Below are 6,885 nucleotides of genomic sequence, written 5' to 3'. Positions count from 1 at the left end.
GGCCTTTGGTGTGGGGGCGGCGGCACCTCCCGTCCTGGTGGTACCGAGTGTGTGTGTCCGGGGGCACCGTCCCGCCGCCCCCGGCCTAGGGCAGCGCTGGGCTGTGGGGCACGGCCGGCGCTCTCAGAGACGGGGTCTCGGTGTCCCCTCCGAGCGCTGCCGCAGCAGGTGCCTGTCCGGGGTTACAGACCCTTCCACAGGGTATTCCAGATCCGGGTACAGAAGCTCCTGAAGAATAAGGCTGAGCAGTTGTGGCTTCAAAAGGAAAGGATATGTGCAAATAGGAGGGTTTTAGGAGAAGAGTCTTTAATGAAAGAGCCTTCTGTTCCGTGTGGGTTATGAAAGCCTGCAGAGCGTTGTCTCATAGAATCACAGAATGGCTCGGTTTGGGAGGGACCCTAAAGATTATCCAGTTCCAACCCCCTGCCCTGGGCAGGGATACTTTGCAGTAGACGAGGTTGCTCCAAGCCCTGTCCTGCCTGGCCTTGAACACTTCCAGGGATGGGGCAGCCGCAGCTGCTCTGGGCAACCTGTGCCTCACCACCCTCACACTGTTCATCGTGCAGAGGAAGAGAAGATAGAGGAAGCAAAGGGCTGAGGAACAATCCTGACAGACAAAGGATTTATGAGAAAGACAGGGTTGTTAAGCAGTATCCAGACACTGCTTTCCTCTGACAGTGGGTTCCTCTCTGCTGCTCCTGCAGCGTGACAAGCAAAGAAACTCTGCTAGGAAGTAAAATGCATTTTGTTTGAAGGGGCTTACTCTTAGGCTGGAGAATGCCAGGTTGGATTGAATAATATGCACAGAAAGGAAAGGGAATGCAAACTAAGACAGGGGTAAGCACAGGACATTGTGGTAGATGAGGGACTTTTGCCACAGGTAAAGTCTCTGTGGAACTCTTCTGACTCCCCTGACTTTTCAGCCTCAGTTTACCAAGCTGGGGAATAGAGTATATCTTCAGTTATATAAAACTGCAGTGAATTCCACAAGATTCAGGAATTCTTTTGTTTGACCAAAGAACAAATGAGTCTTGTTAAACAGTCCTAGTTATTTAGTACAGATCATCATTTGTTTCTAACTACAGTTAATTAGGCAAATGGAAAACTTGTGGTTTCTTCTCAGGACTTAAAAAAAAAAAAAAGGTCTGGTAAGGATCATCTATCATCTTCCAGGACTGCTCCCAGTCCTCAACTCATCTTCAACTTCAGGAGTGGCAAAACTACATCACCTTGCAGTCAGTTGTCAATAATTACCTGTACCATGCATTGCTGCCTATATGGATCTCTGAAGCTAATCCAGACAGGGCCCTCTGGATCCTATTTTTAATCCTAATTGATAAGTCATGTGCCTGCCTTCCAGCTATCTGCTAGAGATTCCCACAGAGACAGTATCAGCAATTAACTTAGAAGACCTAAGGACACCCAAGTACCCTTTGGAACTGTTTTTGATGTTATTGTATTGGTAAAAGTCCCTGGCTGGTGGAGGCAATAAAGAACATCACAGTGCCTGGAAGGAGCTCAGTCCTTATCGGACACGAAGCTTTGCCGTTCGTCTGAGGGAAGTTGTGCCTCAGTGTTCACTCCTGGGCAAACCACGGGGTGTTTTCCTTGCTAGGTTGTTTCAATTTCACAGAATTGTTATGAGGAATAAACCCTGAGCCAAGGAAGATGGATAGGGTAGAGCCTGATAGGAAAAGGAATAAACCAGCTCTGGGTGTTCAGAAGGACAGACAATTCCTCGGGTAGTGCAGGAAGTGTGACTGATCCATTAGGTGGCCACCATGGAGCTGATACATAAACTATTGATTGCTTAAAAGTCTGAAACAGTGAAACAATTGCTCTTTTTAATTATTTTTTTTTAATTTACTTTATCAAGGAGTTCAATATGATTTTGTTCTTTAATACCAGACCATTTTTCAGCAGATTGCAGCTCTTGTCAAGAAAAGGAAAATAGAAAACGTCTAATTTTAAGCTCTCAAAACAGGGAGTGCTGTTTTGAGCTCTCAAAATTGTCATCAGCCCGTTATATCCTTGTTCTAGAGAGACCTCAAAATTCCTGATCCTTATCCCTTTAGGCATACAGTCTTCCCATTTCCCCCAGGCCGTATCCCCATGCAAGACTTGGGCAGGAAACCAAACCCATCAGACTGATAAAGAGATTGCATTGTATCATTCCTTCTGCTGACTCAGGATTTATGATGGCTGAGCTCATCATGAGGAAATGTGAGAGAGAAAATGGTGATTCCTGTCAAGACCAGAACATGGGCACAGCCTCATCGTAGGTAGGAGTTTTTTTGATGTATAGTTTGTTCTATTTATCTTGGTTTTTTTCCTAAAGCAGCTCAACTATGTTATTAAAGAATAAAAGTACTCTGACACTAGATTTTTTAAAAGCCCACTGTTATAAATGTGTTATATATTGATAAACATGTCAATATATGTGTGTTGGGTTTATGATTTTTATTCCCTTAAAATTTAGTATAGTTGAGTAACAGTCAACTTTTTCTGGAAAGCAATAAGAGTTTTCTACTTGCCTGGGCCACTTCTAATTCTCAGTGTGGGGGATGTAGAACATAATCTCTTAATGCTTCCATTTTTTAGTGGCACACTGCTGAGATCAAAGAAGTTTGATACCTTGTTACCCTGGTAGCTGAGGAATGTGTGCCCAGATAGGAGTAAAATATTACAAATCAACAGTGGATGCTGTGTGGTAATAGAAACTACTGCCGGTTCTTCTATATCAGACTCAGCTGTCTGAAGAGAGAATGCATCTCTGAAGGAGCAATGTCCGTGAACAGTCGGATCGTTAGTTCAGAAAAATCAAGGAAGAGTAGACTAACTAATTATTTTTTCTTGATCTGTGGTTGAACAGATGTAGAAGGGACCATGTACGTTACTTCTCGATGTATTAGTGATACATTCTTAAAATTATGTTTTATATTTTAGCCTGGAGAAGAGGAGGCTCAGGGGGGACCTTACCACTCTCTACAACTACCTGAAAGAGGGTTGTAGCCAGGTGGAGGTCAGTCTCTTCTGCCATGTCTCAAGGGAAAGGATGAGAGGAAATGGCCTTTTGTTGTGCTAGGGGAAGTTCAGATTAGATATTATAAAAAAAGTTTTCACTGAAAGAGTGGTCAGGCATTGGGATAAGTTGCCCAGGGAGGTGGTGGAGTCACCATCTCTGGCAGTATTCAAGAGGTGCCTGGATGTGGCACTTGGGAACATGGTTTAAGGATGACAATTGTGGTGCTGGGTTGACAGCTGGACTAGATGATCTTGAAGGTCTCTTCCAACCTTGGTGATTCTTTGATTCTGTGATACTGTACGGTTTTTAATTAGGATTTATAGTTCAGGAAAAGAAAAAAAAAAGAGGTAGTCGGTGTACTTCAGAAGGTAAGTCCATATGAAGAGGAGCTGCAAATAATGCAGGATTCCTGGAAGCTAAACATAGAATTGAGCAGTCCGAAACTCAAACCCTCAAAAATGACTAGATGTATTTGAATACTTGGGCTTTACAGTCTTTATGATTTCCTCAAAGTATAATACAAAGGATATTTCCTTGCTCACAAGAGCGTAAAGGATTAATTTGTTAAAGTTTGTGAAGCACTTGGGTGATGTGATAAAAATTTCCACTAACACAGGACTGGATTTCTGCTTTGTAAGGAAGTTTTGGGCTACCTCTTTTTTGGGGGTGGGGTTTTTGTTTGGTTTGTTTGGGTTTTTTATTTTCTTTTTCACTTCCTTTAAAACACACTCTCATAAAATATTTAAGCTTGCAGATCTATGGGATAAGGCTTCATAAATCACCAGTATTTAGTAATTGCTGACCTGGAACACCTGCCAAAACCCACAAACCACTCGGTGCGTTGTAATTTGTGAGACCTTACGAGCCACGTAATATTTTACAGTTCCTGAAGCTATTACCCACCTTTGCAGAAAGAGAGAGATTTTGAAAGGTGAGATTGTACGTTGTGTACAAGGGATTGTACGCAATGGGCTATTCCTGTCATGAAACTTTAATAGGATCCTGTAGTCAGTCTGTATTGCATGGATTTGACGAGTGGCAGTCTTGATAAAAACTGAGGTGACAATTTGGATCTGTTTATTTTGTAGTTGAAGAACCATTTATAACACAGTGGCGAGGCTATGGTGAGACAATTTCTAAATTATATCCAGTGCCAAAATCCAGTTGGACTGCAGTGGTATTTCGGTGCCCAGGCAGCAGTGCTGAGTACCCACACATGTGAGTGACAAGGTGAACATGTGCACTTTGTGTCTTTCTTGTATCAGCTGCTTGGATCAGGTGTCAAGCCTTGTAAAGTGCTGCTGTAGAAATAGTTCAAACAAACCCTCACTTAACAGATTTTCTCCTCCAGCCTTGTCCCTTCAGCAGGTTACTCTGATTTCTTTAAGACATAAAAACCATTTTAAAATAAGGCTGTAGTGTAAGTGCCAGCTGTTGTTAAACCCTGGGTTTCATTAGCAGACTGTAAAAAAAGTCTAAGCTGTAAATGGTACCATAAATATTAAAACTGTTGTTAACAGCAGCTGATTACAAACTTTCAGGAGATGATTTAACAGTAATAATTACTGTTAATTGAGCAAAATCACAAATCTGAAAATTACCATTCAGTTTCATGGACTTTGCACTATCATCAAACTGACCAGTAGAGAGGCCTGACTCTGTCTGTATGTAGCAGGTCTACAGCAGAGCCAGGACTTGTAACCAGACCTTGCACATTCCAGGTTTGAGCAATATACTGTCTTCAATATATTTATTTTTCCTCTGTGATGTATTTCTTTCTTTAGCTTGAACCCATTTTTAAAAGCTAATTAAACCTTAATGAGAAATCGTATAATTTACATGCATTTTGTGGCTTAGAATCTTCTGAAGGGATCTGGAATCAATTCAAATTTTCTTAGCAGTAAGGATGTTGGCAATTTTCTACCTTTGTACTTATTTCCGTGATTCTATCACTATTTTTTCTGAACACTTCACGACAGTCCTTAAATACCATTATGACCACCATGTGTGAAGTATGAGTGTATTTATCAACAGGTGGCAAACCAAGGCACAAAGGTGTTTGAGCTCAGTTGTAACTGGTCCTGTGCAAAAGTTGTGTCTGCTCTGAAAAATGATGATAATTTTGTAGTTCTGTCCTCTTGAACACCACATTGAGATTCTGTAGGGGTCATAAATACATGTATCTTTATTCCCCAACCTTACCATTTCAAACATGAGCATATTTAACTGTGCCTGCTTTTGTCCTCATAGGTTATAAAAGGATTTTCTGTTTCTATTTGTTTGTGTGTGTGTTTGGATACAATTTTAATTCTCTCATTCTCTATTATGTTGGAAAATAATGTGAAAATTTCAGGCCCCTAATGAATGAATTGCAAAGCGATGAATATCAAATACTTCTCCTTATAGAAGGAATATATTGCATAAAGCATAATAGTGAGCTGGGTTAAAAAGTTGTTTACTGTGAATTTTACCTGTACTTGCACTTATATTTCAAGACGGATTTTTTGGAAGGGTCCAGAGATTCCCACTAGCCTCTGCTTCCTCTCTGATAAACCAACTCCAAGTTTCTTATAATTCTAAGGAAAGGGTCAAAAAAAGGGACAGAGCAGAGCTGGTTGTCTCTGAGCTTCTTTTTAAGATCCCTACCCTTATCCCCTCTGTTGGAAGGTCACAGTGGCTTTGTGTCCTGCACTTGGCTGGCTGTGCTTGTAAATACTTGGGTATTGCCACACATCATAGTTACCTGGGGCTCTTCTGTCTTAAAGAAACCTCTGCTGCCCGGTCTTCTGTAATTTATAGATACAATATAACATATACCCACTCTAATTGGGTTCTTTGATGTGTCTTGTGCTCTGCAAAATAGGCAGGCTCTCAGAGAAAGAAGTAAGGTTCCCATAAGACCATTAGCTGCTGATATTCTGTAAAGTCATGTCTGATTGTTCTTTGCATCTCTTCTGCTCAGTCAGAGAAGACTGAGGCCTGTAAAAAAATGACTTCATGCTGCTGAATCCTAGACATTGTCGAGATGATCTATTCAATACAGCCTTATGATTCCTCTTGTTTCTTGCAGAGCCCTTCTCTGTGTCACAAGGATTCATTTCTGGTTTTCATCCAGCAGAGATAGTCCAGTAAGAGGGATGGTTTTCACACCACAGTGAGAAATGCAGGTTTTTAAATCATCATCAGGTTGAGCAGGGCCAAGCACTTGGTGGCTGAAGCCACAGAGTGCCCAGGCTGCCCTAACAGCTGTTTCTGGCCATGAAACAAGGACAAATGAAAGTACAGCTATCTGGGTGTCCCAGACGGAGAGCTGTGGCCACCCCTGAGTGGATCATGTCTGCCAGACTTTGGGAGTGGAATGACCTCTAAAAGGAGAAGAAACCCACATGAATTGTGACTAGAGATGTCTCCTGAGCTACTGACATGTATGATAGAAATCTAAACTTATACTTGGGTCACTGTGGAAATCCCTGTGCACCTCAAGATACACATAAAACCAGTATCGTTTATGCAGAGTTTTTGTGCAATCTCAGTTCTAACTTCCCCTTGAATGTAAGAGAGGAAATAGAAAGCTGTTTTAGAAGGAAAAGAAAAAGCAGTTTATACTATGGGAAGTCTGAATAGGAAGCTCCAGCTGACTGTTTACTAAGCTAAATGCAACATGGAAAATTCAGTGTGTCAGGAAAAATAACATAGTTTTCTCTCCTGGTGGCAAGCAGCCATGATTGTTGTTACTGACATGGTCAGCTCATATCATCCTTCTGATATTACTATAGATGGATAAAATCACCATGAGAACTACCCAGTACTGAAAAATACACATTTGTACTGGTTCTTCTCTCCTCAATACAGTAAGGTCA

This window comes from Manacus vitellinus, unplaced genomic scaffold (genome assembly GCF_001715985.3).
Source record: "Manacus vitellinus isolate BGI_N305 unplaced genomic scaffold, ASM171598v3 scaffold_3_pilon, whole genome shotgun sequence".
NCBI classification, from domain to species: Eukaryota; Metazoa; Chordata; class Aves; order Passeriformes; family Pipridae; genus Manacus; species Manacus vitellinus.
This window is presented reverse-complemented; position numbering follows the sequence as displayed.